Source organism: Cryptomeria japonica, chromosome 8 (genome assembly GCF_030272615.1).
Source record: "Cryptomeria japonica chromosome 8, Sugi_1.0, whole genome shotgun sequence".
Taxonomy (NCBI): Eukaryota; Viridiplantae; Streptophyta; class Pinopsida; order Cupressales; family Cupressaceae; genus Cryptomeria; species Cryptomeria japonica.
The window spans coordinates 745,403,606-745,419,654 of record NC_081412.1 but is presented as its reverse complement, the minus strand read 5'-3'; positions in this window follow the sequence as shown (position 1 = coordinate 745,419,654).

Genomic DNA, 16,049 nt, shown 5'->3' with positions numbered 1-16,049 from the left:
AAGGACATATTATTGAAGATCAGCTGGCTAATGTACCTCTAAAATAAGATCATCCTTTGGTTGCAAATTTTCCAGATGATTCTATCATGACCATCGTGCAATCTACCAATTGACAACTATACTATGATGGCTCCTAAACACAACATGGGTTCGGGGAAGTCATTTTGTTTGTTACCCCTGAAGGAGATTGTATTCATAAGTCATACAAGATAGCTTTCTAATGTACCAACAATATTTCTAAGTATGAAACCCTTATCACAGGGATCCACATTGCCATTAATTAGAAAATAATTGATTTACATGTCTATGAGGACTCACAATTGGTTATGAAACACATAAGTGATGAGTACTAGACTAAGGATGATAAGTTGCTTACCTATTGCTGCACAGTTGAATATTTTAAGAAACACTTCACCTCTATTTAGTTTGAGAGGATTCCTAGGGCAAACAATAAGGATAGTGTAGACGTATAAAAATGACCATATTCCTAAATGAATATTTTATGTTCATTTCTCTATTTGATTAAATCTAATTTAATTAAATTATCCACATTCTTCTATTTTATTAAGTAAATTACTCAATTTATTTAAATAAAATTCACTATACCATTTAATGAATAAATCATTTTATTCAATTAAATCCCCCTAGCCACTTTTAATTAAATTCAAATTTAATTAAATAGTTATCCTAAATTGAATAAATCTAATTTATTTAATTATAACCAAATTGAATGAAAATCATTTAATTCAATTAAATCCTATTATCCCCCATCCACTTACAAAATCCCAAACCCCTTCCTAATCCCTTCTAGAATCTTCTAATCACTTCTAATTAACCTAACCCTCCTCTAAACTTTGACACATCCCTAAGCAAAGGGAAGTCATTTCTCAAAAGACCCAAAGTCTTTGATAACCATTAAAGGTTTTCAACCTTCAACCACCAAAACCCTTAAAGTCTTTGAAAACCATTGAAGGCTTCCAATCTTCAACCACTTAATCCCAAAGTCTCCAATAACCATTAATGGTTAATTCAAACCCTCCCACATGGTTAAAACATTTGTTTTGACTCAACCTCTACCCAACCCAAAGGTCTCATCAGGCCATTAATGCTTTGACCATGATTATCTCTTAATCATTTGCACAAAGGTTTATTCTTGGATTAATTCCTAATCCAGTGGGTAATCCTAATTTAGACTTGACTCTTAGCCTTTAGATAACCATGAGGTCTTCTCAGGCCTTTAATGCCTCCAACCTCTTCTTTCAACCCAATCCTATGTTGACACTTGTCACTATTTTATTGGTGCCAATTGTGCACATGGATCCCCAACTTTCAAACTTGGCCCTTGATTAAACCATTCAATCTTGACCATCCATTGCCCTGTTTGTGCTATAAATAGAGCTCTGATTCCTCCATTTTTAACAATCATCTTTCAAATTTGAAGCATCACACTTATGCTCAAATATATTCAAGCCTTCATATCATTTTTATGCTCATCATTTAGCCTCTCTTTAAATCAGGAAGTAGACTAAATATGTATGTTTAGAGTAATTTATTTATAATTCTAGCTCAATCATAGACTAAATATAGTATGTTAGGATAGTATTCATACTAATCTTGTCATCTTATCATTTAGTTTATTGCATTTTAGAATCATACCTAGCTTAACATCCATTTCATACTAAAATTCATCAAAGCATCTCTCGTTCTCATATTTGCCATCCCTAAACCATTTTGCTCAGTAATCTAAGAGCAAAAACGTTGGTTTGAGGGACATTGTGAGATAAAGAACCATGGGACCCTCCTTGGGAAGCTGAGTAATATTACGTTACTCCATAGCTTGCACCAAGAAGTCCTGTGTGTGTGTGTGGACTAGTTTTTCTCATTATTTTCACATTTTAAATTCTACCAGCCCACTTTTCCACCATACAGATAGTAATACCATGGCCACTATTGGATTTGTCCTACAAATGCCTGAAAATAGGCACAAGTGTGATTTTGTGGTGGAACATCTTCTTATTCCAACATTTGATATCCTTGAATCTGAAATGGTATGTGAAATTGTTGGTCCTGGCTCACCACATAGGACCATGACATTTACACCTACCTTGACAACAATACCATCCCCCCTAACCTCACTAAGAAACAACAACAAACTTTCATGTGTTTCTCATCCCATTATACCATTCTTGATGATACCCTGTATCAGAGGCACTTTGATAAAACCCTCTTATGATGTTTGGACAAGGAAGTGGTTGAACGAGCACATCGAGAGGAACACAAAGGTATATGTGGAGTATATTCAAGTGGTTTGACTTTGTCAAAGAAGATCCTTTAGATATGATATTACTGGCCTACAATGGAACAAGAGGCTTATCACTTTGTGAAGAAATGTTTGCCTTGCCAACAACACAAAGATTAATTCACATGCCTTCACAAGCATTGCAAACTATTACTACTCCTTCACCCTCTCATAATGGGGGATTCGTCTCATTGGAAAAATCCATCCTACCTCCTCCAATGGCCTTAAATTAATTCTATCTCCTTGAGGATCTTGCATGAAGAAGATTGATTCTATCTACCTCGAGAATGTGCAAAATCTTAGTAAACGGTGGAGAGTGTGTGATGGGTTATCAGCTTCCCGAAGCGGTGAAGAATAGACAATGGAGAATGTCTTGAGATTTTTTCAAGATTGTTTTACCCCATGTAATGTGTTTAAACAGTCAAGATTGGACCGCTTATATTGTTAACCTAGATACTTAGGGTTTTAGATTTTGGCTACCGACCTAATTGTTGCTATAAGGTCGATGATGATTCTCATTTGAAGTTGTTGGCAAATGAATGTGTGTGAAGTGATTCTTTCCAAACCAGAGCAGTGAGTAGAGATCTGCAAAGTGTGATTGTAGATGTAAAGGAATTGAAGCAGATCTACCTTGGCATTAAGTGTTGTTATCATATCAGTGTATTACCTGTTGACTTCTAACCATTTCAGCAGATGGAACATCCCTTTACCGGGTAGCTTTAACAAACTTTTTGTAAATCCTTTAACAGGGTGACTCAAAATCATTGAGTTCTTTAAATCCTCTGACAAGGTAACCTTTAACAAGGTTTTAACCTCTAACTGGGTATTTAGCCATCCCTTAACCGAGTGATCCCTACCAGGATCGGTTCCTAGCAAAACTTGTTGTAAAGTCTTTGACCAGACTAGGCTCCTAACAGAGCAAACTTCAAAAGAGTTCAAGAACAACTTGTGGGTATTCATCCCCACCGTGGTTTTTCCCAGTTGGGTTCCACGTGAAAAATAAGTGTGTCATATGTGATGCTTTTTCATGTGATGTTTTAGTGTTTTTTGTTAAGCAGTAATGCAAGTTGATCCAGTGGTCATTATATTTCTGATGTATTACTTGTTTAAGCATATGGGTGAAGTGGAAATGAGATATTAGGTTTTGTGAAGATCTAAGTGTTACAGGTTTAGGACTCTTATAGTCACTGTGTTTTACCGGTATTGCCTTGATTTAGATTGGTGATGTTGTTTACCAGTTAGTGCAGTCTTTGCAGTTTAAGTTGTTAAAGAAGTTTTTGTCTATACTGATTCACCCCCCCCTCTCAGTATCTGGTGGGTATTTACTGTTCATCATTATTCATCGATTGGTATTAGAGCATCCTCCAAGTCCTCTGTGTTATAAGCTTAACCGCTTGAGGAAAAGATCCTATTCTAATGATGAAGAGGGAAGGTCCTAAGTTCAACAAAGATAACTTTAAGATATGGAAGGAGAGAATGAAGATATACATTTAAAGAATGGGTGCTCAACATTGGAACTATGTTGAGAATACTTATGTTGTCCCTACCGGTACTCTCACCGATGATCAAAGAAGAAAAATTCAGGAGAATGGGCAAGTCATGGAAGCTCTTATCAGCAATCTATCTGATATTGAGTTTATAGATGTTCAGGATAAAGATAATTCCAAAGATGTATGGGATACTCTGGAGACTATCTATGGCAGTGATGAGCATGTAAAGCAGGCTAAGGAAGAGAGACTGAGGGGAAAATTTGAAGACATGCGGATGGTTGAAGGAGAGACCATTCAACAATATGGGATAAGAATTAAAAATGTTGTTGGAGACATTAAGAGTGCAGGAGGAACAATGGATGATTCCACCATTGTTAGAAAAGTTTTGAGATCTTTATTACCGGTCTGTGCAATAAGGGTTGCTGCTATTCAGGAGTTGAGATCTATTGACAAGACAAAGGTATCCCTTGATTCCATTATTGGTAAGTTGACTGCATATGAGATAAACAATTATGATGGTAGTGTTCAAAAGACTGAATCAGCCTTTAGAGCATCTGTTGCACTATCTAGAAAGGGAAAATATGTTGGTACCAGTTGTGAGCCTAGACAAAGCAAAGATATGGATGATGAGGAGATCCTGATGGAATTTGAAGCTCTTCTTGCCAAGAGACTTCCTAAGGGAACTAGAAAATACAGAGGTAAGCTCCCTTTGAAATGTTTTTCTTGTAATAGGATAGGGCACATTGTTGTAAACTGTCCTACTAGTGATAATAAGGACAAACCGGAGAAGTTCAAAAAGTTCAAAGGAGGAAATAGGAGAAACTGTCTTGTTGCAGTTGATGAAGGTGTCACTGATGATGAATCAGAAGATGAAGAAAGTGAAGACATAGTATTTGTAGCTATTAAGGAAGATGTGTAAGACAAGAAGGCTCTTGTTTCCCACTTTGATAATTCTAATGAGTGGATTATTGATAGTGGATGTTCTCACCACATGTCTGGTGACCAGAAAAAGTTTCTATCTCTGGAAGAGTATGATGGAGGTGTAGTCCGATTTGGTAATGATGCACCATGTATGGTAAAAGGTAAAGGGTCCATCTCTCTAAATGGAAAAATCAGTGTTGATAATGTGTATTGGGTAGAAGGTCTCAGACATAACCTTTTGAGTGTTGCTCAGCTGAATGATAAAGGACTCACTCTGGAATTCAAAGATGGAGTGTGAAAAATAAAAGGAAAGAGTGGTGAACTGATGGCCATCGGTATGCAGACCAAAGGTAACTTATTTCAGTTAAATGCAAATATTAGTCAATGTCTAATGGCTAAGTTTGATGATAGTTGGATATGGCATAGGAGACTTTGCCATGTAAATTTTGATAATATTGTGAAGGCTAGTAAGATCAAGGCAGTTAGAGGATTGCCTGTGCTGAACAAACCGGAGAATCCCTTGTGTAGAGAATGTCAACTGAGGAAAATGTCTTCCTCAACCTTCAAAGGTAAATCTTTCACAACAGATAATTTACTTGATCTTGTGCATACTGATTTGTGTGGTCCTATGAAAACTAGGAGTGTTTAGGGAGATAGGTACTTTATGATTCTTACTGATGATTGCTCAAGAATGATGTGGGTCACATTCTTGAAAGACAAGTTTGAAGTTTTTGGAAAGTTCAAAGCCTTCAGAGCACTAGTTGAAAAGGAAAGCGATAAGAGGATCAAATGCCTTAGACCCGACCAAGGAGGTGAGTTCACTTCTGGAGAATTCAATAAGTATTGTGAAGAGAATGGCATCAAGAGACAACTGTCTGCCCTCCAGACTCCATAGCAGAATGGACTAGCAGAAAAGAACAACCAGACTATAGTTGAAGTGGCTAGAACGCTGCTAATTCAAGGGAAGGTTGCTCACACTTTTTGGAGAGAATCGGTGAGCACTGCAGTCTACACTATGAACCGGGTACTCATCAAGAAAGGTAAGGATAAAAATCCTTATGTGTATTGGACTAGTAAGACTCCAGTAGTAAGCTACTTTAAAGTGTTTGGTAGAAAGTGTTATATCAAGAGAAGTGAATACCAGAGCAAGTTTGATGCAAAATGTGATGAGGGAATATTCCTAGGGTATTCCACCAAGAGCAAAGCTCTCAAGTGTTTTAACAATAGGACTCAGAGAATTGTTGAAAGTATCAATGTTAGAGTTGATGAAACCTCTGAGAAACCTGATGAAACCAACAATGAGTGAGTGGTAGATGAACTGGATGTAACCTTCTGGGAACTGGTTGCAAAACAACCAAGTACAAGTAACAGTGCTCCTACACCAGTAGATGCTGACAAAGATGAGGATGAAGAGGAAAAGCAAGAGGAATCAGTTAAGATCATTCATAGGTATGTAAAGCTACATCATGATCCAAAGCAGATCATAAAGGATAAGGATGCAGGAATACTTACAAGAAGAAAGGTCAGAGAGAATTCTTGCATGATTTATGAATTTGAGCCTAAAACATTTAAAGAGGCACACAAAGATGAAGACTGGATTAAGGCTATGGAAGAGGAACTTGACCAGATATAAAAGAATGGTACATGGTCTTTGGTACCCAGACCTGAGCACAAAAATGTTATTGGCACCAAATGGGTTTTTAGAAACAAGCTGAATGAAGATGGCACAGTGGCAAGAAACAAAGCAAAATTGGTATGTAAGGGATATGCTTAAGAAGAAGGAGAAGACTATGGAGAAACCTTTGCTCCAGTAGCTAGATTGGAAGGAGTTAGAATGCTACTTGCATATGCAGCCTTCAAGGGATTCAAAGTGTATCAGATGGATGTGAAATCTGTATTCCTGAATGGAATACTTGAAGAGGAAGTGTATATAGAGCAACCAGATGGGTTTGCCCTATCAGAAGACACTGATATAGTATGTAGGCTACATAAAGCCTTGTATGGATTAAAGCAAGCACCTAGAGCATGGTATGAACATTTACACTCCCATCTTGTGAAGATTGGATTTGAAAGAACAAGTGAAGATAGCAATATCTATATGAAGTTAGAAGGAGATCAGATTCTGATCTGTGATGTGTTTGTTGATGACATAATTTTGGGTGGAGATGACAAGATGAGCCATGCATTTGCAGATGAAATGAAGAAGGAATTCGATATGTCATTAATCAGAGAGATTAAGTTCTTCATTGGACTACAGATTCAATAAAAGAAAGATGGTATCTTTATCACTAAGTCCAAGTATGTCAAAGAGGTGTTGAAGACCTTTGGCATGGAAGATAGCAAACCAGTTGGTACACCAATGATGACCGGTTGTAAATTGTCAAAAGAAGATGACTCAACATTGGTGAATGAGAAGGAATACGGTCAGTGATTGGTAAGTTGCACTGTGTAGTACACAACAGACCGAACATTGCACATGCAGTGGGCATTGCTGTACATTTTCAGAAAAGTCCAAGAGAATCCCACTTGGTAGAAGTCAAGCAGATTCTTAGATGTCTAGAGGGAACTATAGATTATGGATTGTGGTATCCATACATTAATGATTTCAATCTCAAAGTGTTTACTGATTCCGATTGGGCTGGTAATGTGGACGATCGAAAGAGCAAAACCGATGGTGCATTCTTTCTCGATGGCAGACTAGTCTCATGGATGAGAAACAAGCAGAGTTGTATCTCTCAGTCTACAGCTGAATATGTGGCAGCATTTATGAACTGCAGTCAGACAATTTGGATGAAGCATGCATTAAGTGGTTTCAAAGTCCCTGTATCTGAACGAGTGAGTATATTTTGTGATAACACAAGTACAATTAATATTTCCAAGAATCCAGCACTGCATGCTAGAACCAAGCACTTCGAGCTCAAGTATCATTTCTTGAGGGAGAAAGTTCAGAACAAAGAGGTTGTATTGGAACATGTTTCCAGTAAGGAGCAGTTAGCAGATATATTCACCAAGCCTCTACCAAAGGCTACATTTACCTATTTAAGAGGTGAATTAGGGGTGCTACCTATTCAAGAGTTGAACTAAAGGTACGTGCTCTAGATTAGTCGGGTATTGTATTGTCAAATCTTTTCAAGATTGGTGTGTTGAGGGATGCTACTCCTCAGGGGGAGCAACATAGTAGAACATGGATGTTTGTGCCTCCACTTTGGCATTGTTGTCAAAGGGGGAGAAGATGTGAAGCAAAGAAGATATCTGTAGTATTGAAGACATATTATATGGAAAAAGATGTAGAGATATCTTTGTGTATTTCCATCAATGCCAAAGGGGGAGATTGTTGGCATATGTGCAGAGTTTGATGACATGATGGGATTGTATGTTGTTATTGATGTCAATATGCTGAAGTATGAACCGGTATATTGAAGTAAGCAAACTGGCAAGAGAACCAGTATGATGGTATGAAGTGAATTGGTATGATGGTATGAACCAGTATATGCAAAAAGGTGAACCGATATGTTGGAATGTGACTCGGTATATGCAAAGCTTGTATCGGGGTTTCATTTGATATGACTACCGGTTGGTAGTCTCAGCTTCAGGGTTTCCGGTTGATGCATTCCAAGTCTGTGTGATTCGACCGACGACATCTTGTGATGAGTTAGCATTGAAATGAAGATCAAATCATGTTGCCACGTCATCCTTATGCGTGCGAAGAATCTCCTCGAGGATCTTGCATGAAGAAGATTGATTCTATCTACCTCGGTAATGTGCAAAATCTTAGTAAACGATCAAGAGCGCGTGATGGGTTATCAGCTTTCAGAAGCGGTGAAGAAAGGACGATGGAGAATGTCTTGAGATTTTTTCAAGATTGTTTTACCCCATGTAATGTGTGTAAACGGTTAGGATTGGACCGACTGTATTGTTAACCTAGATGCTTAGGGTTTTAGGTTTTGGCTACCGACCTAAGTGTTGTCTATAAGGTCGATGATGATCCTCATTTCAAGTTGTTGGCAAATGAATGTGTGTGAAGTGATTCCTGCTAGATCGAAGCAGTGAGTAGAGATATGCAGAGTGTGATTGCAGATGTAAAGGAATTGAAGTGGATCTACCTTGGCATTAAGTGTTGTTATCAGATCAGTGTATTACCTATTGACTTCTAACCATTTCAGCAGATGGAAAATCCCTTTACCAGGTAGCTTTAACATGCTTTTTGTAAATCCTTTAACAGAGTGACTCAAAATCATTGAGTTCTTTAAATACTCTAACAAGGTAACCTTTAACAGGGTTTTAACCTCTAACCAGGTATTTAGCCATCCCTTAACCGAGTGATCCCTAGAAGGATCGGTTCCTAGTAGAACCTGTTGTAAAGTCTTTAACCAGACTAGGCTCCTAACAAAGCGAACTTCAGAAGAGTTCAAGAACAACTTGTGGGTATTCATCCCCACCATGGTTTTTCCTAGTTGGGTTTCCACGTAAAAAATAAGTGTGTCATGTGTGATGCTTTTTCATGTGATGTTTTAGTGTTTTATGTAAAGCGGTAATGCAAGTTGATCCAGTGGTCATTATATTTCTGATATATTACTTGTTTAAGCATATGGGTGAAGTGGAAATTAGATATTAGGTTTTGTGAAGATCTAAGTGTTACTGGTTTATGACTCTTACAATCACTGTATTTTACCGATATTGCCTTGATTTAGATCGGTGATGTTGTTTACCAGTTAGTGCAGTCTTTGCAATTTAAGTTGTTAAAGAAGTTTTTGTCTATACTGATTCACCCCCCCCCCCCCCCCCCCCTCTCCTCTGAGTATCTGTTGGGTATTTATTGTTCATCATTATTCATCAAGAACTTTGCCAAAAATTTAACTTCCAACATTGCTTTTCCACCCTTTATTACCCATAAGATAGTGGTCAAGCTGAGGCTTCAAATAAAACCCTTATCAATATTATTAAAAAGACAATCAATGAATTTGGTTGTGATTGGCACTTACAACTTAATGTTTCCCTATGGGATTGCCGTAGTAGAATCCATACACCCATTGAAACCACCCCATACTTCCTTATTTTTGTTTTTGAAGTTGCCCTATCAATTGAAACCGCGTTTCCCTCGTTGAGGGTTTCATTGGAAAACATCTTCCCTGATGAGGAGTATAGAGTTACACAACTTTAGGAACTTCAATCACTAGATGATAGGTGCCTCAATACCTTGAATCACCTTCATGCATATCAAAACTGCCTTCGTCTCCAGTATAATAAGAAAGTTAGAACCCGTGAATTTAAGACCAGTGATTTGGTACTTATATAAAATCAGCAAAATCTTCAAGATCATGAAAAGAAAGGCAATTTTGAGCCTACTTGGTTAGAGCCTCACATCATCATTGCTAAGTATGGATCTGGGGCCCATCAACTAGCAACACTTGAAGGAAAACCCTTGGATGATCCCTTAAATATCATCTACCTCAAGAGGTTTTATGCCTAAGTTCGTGGAGTCTCCCAATTTTTGAAATATCAAAAAATAAAAAATAAAAATAAAAATCCAAAAAAATGAAAAAATGCTAAAAAAAAATACAAAAAAATAGCAAAGAGAAATAAGTTCATCCATTAGTTTTGTTGTGCTATAGGAAAGTATCATGGTGAAAACCTATCTACAAGTGCCATGAGTAGTTCACTAAATCCACCATCTATTTTGGATACCTCTCGTCCCCCTTTCCCCCACCTATTGTCCAACCTTTTATAAAATTGTCATTTCCTTCTTATTTCCCCTTCACATCGACGTTCTTCATATTAGCCTAATGGAATTCATTCCACAAATATTCTTTTCCATCTCCCACCTACCCATATGAGATGATAGGCTACTCTAAATCATGAATACGAATCCATCCCATCATATTAAGCTTTATCCCATCACTTTGAGCTTGAAACCATCACATTGATCTTACCACCAAACTGAGCTTACTTGACTTGCACATACACCAAACACCTATCAACATTGCATTATCTAAAATCAATCTTGAGTTATCCTCATTTTTGTTCTTTAACCAAAATGACAGTTGCCCCACCATTAATCTTTTTCATCATGCCCATTAGGATTTATCCTTCCCGTGAGTTGGCAGTTTAATCCAATCCTTGTCTTACCTCTTGGCAATAAATTTTTGTTGGCCAAAAGAATTATTTGCATGTGTTGATCTTTTGTTTTGATCTTATTTGTTGTCTCGTGACTATACCTACTTAGGACCACATAAATCCTTCTATATATTGGTGTGTCTTGATGAGTGTACATTGGGGCATGGTTTGTGTTGGATGACATGTTTGTTGGTTTTCTTATGCATGGTCCAACAAGTTGATCTATAACTATGAACATGTAGGTATGGTGGTGGTGGTTCTCCTTTTCATATACCCATCAAGTTCCTATAAAGGAATTGTGTGCACAAAAATGTCACCATACTTTTATGCTCATATATACCATCATAGCTATATGTGAACTTGCATATACAACCTTTTGTTTGAGAGTCTAAGTCCATGCACAGGGAAAATCATTGCATCTTGGCTTTTATAACCAATGGTGTGGTTATCCCTTTGCAATACCAAAACTAGGATTTATCTCCACATAAATGCACAAAAATCCCATCATCCTCATTCATAAGCCTTCCATTCAACCTATTCCATCATCCCTGCATTCTGTTTCTCACCTCCATCTACCTCAAGGCTCCGATTTATCTCCACCCATCCCTCCCATTTCTTCCTAGGCTTATGTACCATGGTTTGTACACACAAAAATATTTTGATCACTCACACATGTTTGCCTCACATTGCATTAATCATTTTCAAGTAGATCATCCTAGGATTGCATTCAGACATGTTCCCCCCCCAACCCCTCCTCATGAACCATATTCCATTAATTGGCCTCCTTTATTTGTCTATTCAAATTTTCCTCGTACATGTAGGTTGCATTTCATAGAGAACTGAATATGCAAAAAACTCGAGCTTTGGCCTTGTCAAGAGCACCAAGTGTTCCTTTTCTTACGTTGTGGGATGACATTGCGCGCTTGGCAACTCTTGAAATCTACATGAGTGGTTGTCTACAATGGAAGACATTATCTTGTTCTAGGTAGGGTTTTGTGATGCCCTACCCCGAGCCATCATACCATTGCAATTATTTTTTTATGTTTTGGACCTATTATTGATACTTTATTTTGATGCATTATGGACATAGATTTTATATGATCCAGTTATTGGATAACATTGATATAGTGTATGCCATTTATCTCTGATTTGCAGTACTCTATTATGATGCTAGAAATTATGGATGCATGCCTTATAAATGATTGAATTTCATGATGATTATGATAATGCCATTGAGTAAATTATTTTATGTGGATTTTATTGGATAAATGGTAATTCAATTGTTATAATTGAAATTGTATGCAAGTGTCTGAATTGTATTCTTTTCATATGTTAATATTATATGTGATTATTTGAGATTACTAATGTGCAAAGTGAGATGTGTAGGAAAACTAATCCATGTGATCATGGAAACTATTCAGAGAATGAAGCTAAACCTATGTGCGTTTGTGAAGACAAGGGTTGTCTATTTGGAGAGACAACACCTCGTGTGTAATATATTTTATTAGTAAATGTTTATGCTTGTATGCGTGTTTAATTGAATTTGTTAAATTTGTTAATTCCAAAAAAGGCACATTGCCATGTGTATTTAGGTATTGTGTATTTGTATGGTGTCACTTGACACATGTGTTGTGAAGTGAGTTGGCAATGACATGTCCTTTGGAGGGAATTTGTTTTACCAATGCATTTTTCAAAATATCCTAGTATGGTCCCAAGAAATTCTTGGATAGAGAGCGATTAAAAAGGACAAGTCAAGGTTGACCCGTAGGTAAACTTTGGGTGAGTTTCTAGAGGGTTAAACTAACTCCTAAGGTTATGTTAGGGGCATTTTTAAAGGTCCATATGTTATACCTATGGGTAAAGGGAAATTTTAGCCATGTGTCCACTCCCTGGTGACTGTCAAGTTATCTCAAAAGTTGAGTTTTTCAAGATGGCCAAATTTCAACTTTTAAGGATTTTTCTTATTAGGTTAGACAACCTTCCAATTGAGTGATATTTGATCTTCCCCATTTTTCTTTTACCTTTTTGGGTTGCCTTGTTTAGAGATCTTGTAGGATGTTCGCAAGGCCAACCTATGAAATCTCTCACCCTTTCCAAGAGGTTGGAAAGAGTGAGAAGAGACTTCTTAGGGAAGGGTTTGAGAGGGAGAATTTCGGGATCACCCGCTCTCCATTTTTGGGGAACTTAGAATTCTTGTTGCCTTTTTTTTGGTCTCTTGGAGTTGCATTTTTCTAAGTATGGAGAAGTAAAAAGAATAGTAGATTGGGCAGCTCTTCTTCAACTTCTCCTCATTTCCATTTGCAAGTTTAAGGTTGGTAGAAAATCATTCTTGTAAATGCCTTTATTGTTAATGTGAAAAGGATTGTATGTGTTTTTGCTTGTTGCTTTCTTTTTAGTTTTTGGAAGTTCATCTTGATTCCTTCCTTGTGTTTTTCCTTATTTGTTGAATGATTTATATTTTTGGGGTGTTTCAAGACCATACTCACCCTTGGGAGGGTAGAGTAGCCTTGGGGGTGAAGGGCTGCCTGATAGTCTAAGAGTGTAGAGACTCTCTTCTTGGAAGAGAGAGATACACAAGGGTTATGTGACCCTTACTGCATTGTATTTTTATGTTTATGCAAAGGGGGTCATAAGGGGAGATTTTGGGCTTGTATGCCATGGGGGACATAAGAGTATTTTGGGACAATTATATGGCTTGTGGTGGTTCTATTTTGGCAGCCTTGTAAAGGCATCATGTTCTCCATATTGCAGATTCTCCTCTAGGTACTTGGTCCACCTTCACCCCTCAAAGAAATGGTCACTTGGTGACTTTGTTTATCCTTGGGTTGGAGAGTTCTAATGTTGTGAGTCTTTATTGTGTTGTGTTTGTATTGTCTGTATTTTGTTTAGCCTTGGTTCTCCTAGCTCAGGGGTAGCTTCATGTAAGCTTAGGTTGGGAGGTGAGCCTCCATTGTCACAAACTACAAATATTATTGCAGGTTTGCTTGGGAATAAAGAATAGAGTGAAGTCTTTTTGCAAAGTTCCTATTTAATATATATTAAGTTTTCAAAGTAAAGAAATGTATTTTTGTCAAGCCCTCATTTGGTAGAAATGAAGAGGCTTGAGTTTGTAACCTTCCTATTTTATGTAAAAGAAACAAAGAAGAGACAAATGTATATTTATTTGAGTAGTTCATTTCAAAGAAATAAAAGAAAAGAAAAGCATTTGAGTTATTCTTTTATATTTGTTATTGCTTGAATAAGTTGGAATGAAATCTACTTTTTGTTTTATTAGTTAATAAAAGATATGCATGTTGGAAATGGGAAAAAAAAAGAGTTAGATAATTATTTTAGTTGTTTTCATTCTGTTAATCTTATCATTTCTTGAAAATAAGTGTTAAAAGTGCAGTTGAAAATAAAAGGAAATGTTATTGATGTCCATAGTTTAAAAAAAAATAAATGAAAATACTTTTTAAGTGTCAGTTTTAATCCCCTTAGTATTTGCATCATGCTACTTTATTGATCAAATAGAAATCTAAAGAAATTAGTTGCAACTGTAAAATAAATTATTTATGTTAAACTTTATATTCTGAAAATGAAAGTTCATCATTGCATTCTTCTAAAACTCTACTTTTAGTTAATTTGTAAATGCACAGTTTAGAGGAATAATTTAATCTATGCATTTTTATTTAAATAGAAAAGATAGAAGAAAACGATTTTGTTTATTTGACATACTTGCTCTAAGCTAGTGTAGAAGAAAATAAAAAGTGCAGATTTAAGTATATGGTAACCACAATGAGTGGAACTGTGGTTATCCACAATGGTGCCCGCGTACTACCGTGCGGCTCACAACCACCACCCTTGATCGCACCTCAAACCCCGACCCCATGACACCACTGCCTCTTTGGCCTTCATGCCTCCATCATGCCTTCCTTCGGCTCCGCCCTTCTTCACCTGCACACACACACACAACAAAAAAAATTATAATAATGTGTTGTTAAAATAAAACTCTAACCCAATTTCGGTTAGGGTAAATGAATAACAAGAAAAAGATTATGTTAAGAAAACATAAAACCCTAACCCTATTTCGGGTTAGGGTAAATAAAATTACAAAAGAAAAAGAGTCATAAGAATGTAAAATAATATAAACCCTAGTTAGGGTTAGAATAAAAGAAATAAAATAATAAAAAAAGGGGGGAGATCTTTTAAATTTGAAATGGAGATACTCCATTTTGTTTTAAGTTATTGTTTTAGGTTAGTTGATCTTTTAGGGATTTTAATTGCAGGTGTAAATAATTATTATATAGGCAATATTATACTCATGTATAGGTATTTAAGTTTAGAAATTACTAATGAAAATTTTATATAGTAAAATGATTAATTTTATGTTAAGAGGGTAATTTGATGTTGATTATTAAATATTTAATATTTAATGTTTTAGGGGAATTATTTCGACAATAATGTGAAGTTAATGACTAGGAAATTAATATATTTGAATTAGTCAATTTTAATAGACGAATTTAAAAACATTATTTTCGATTGCTAAATTAATTTATTTTTGAATGCTATGGAAAATGTGATAGCATTATTTTAATTAGTTCAAAAGCAATTAAATATTATTAGGAATGAATATTATCTCTTGATTAGAAAATTGAAGAATTATTTGAGGTGAATTAATTAATTATTAAATAAAGTTGTGATGACTACTTAGGTAAAATTATTTCAGCATTAAAAATATAAAAGCTATATTTGTTGCGTTAAATAAATTAACCTTAGGAACCCATTCTTTTAACGCACAAGTCAACCCTTAGTATAAACAAACTTATTTATCGCATCTTTTACCGAATAATATTTAGTATTTTTGTGTTGTTTTAAAAAAAATGTTGTTGCGTTTTTGCCCAAAAGTTTGGGCATGATAGGTTTGTACCATTCTCTTTGGCACTAGGTTGCTTGCATCCATCTCAGGATCATGTCATTGCATCTGTTTAAATTCGAACAAGTCACCCTTTCATAACAAACTATAATCATTAATCACACTATTCCTCCTAGGCTCTCATTTTAGAAGTCATTTTCATGTAGAATGCCTTTTCATCCAAGTCATAGATCCCCCTCTTTCATGTCAATCCTATGAGTTCCTAAATTTAGTAAGTATATAATGCTTGGGATGGGTGTGCGAAGCCCTATGAGTTACTAGTATTCTTTGTATTTTATATGACAATGGGACAATTTTCTTTATTCATTTTGTA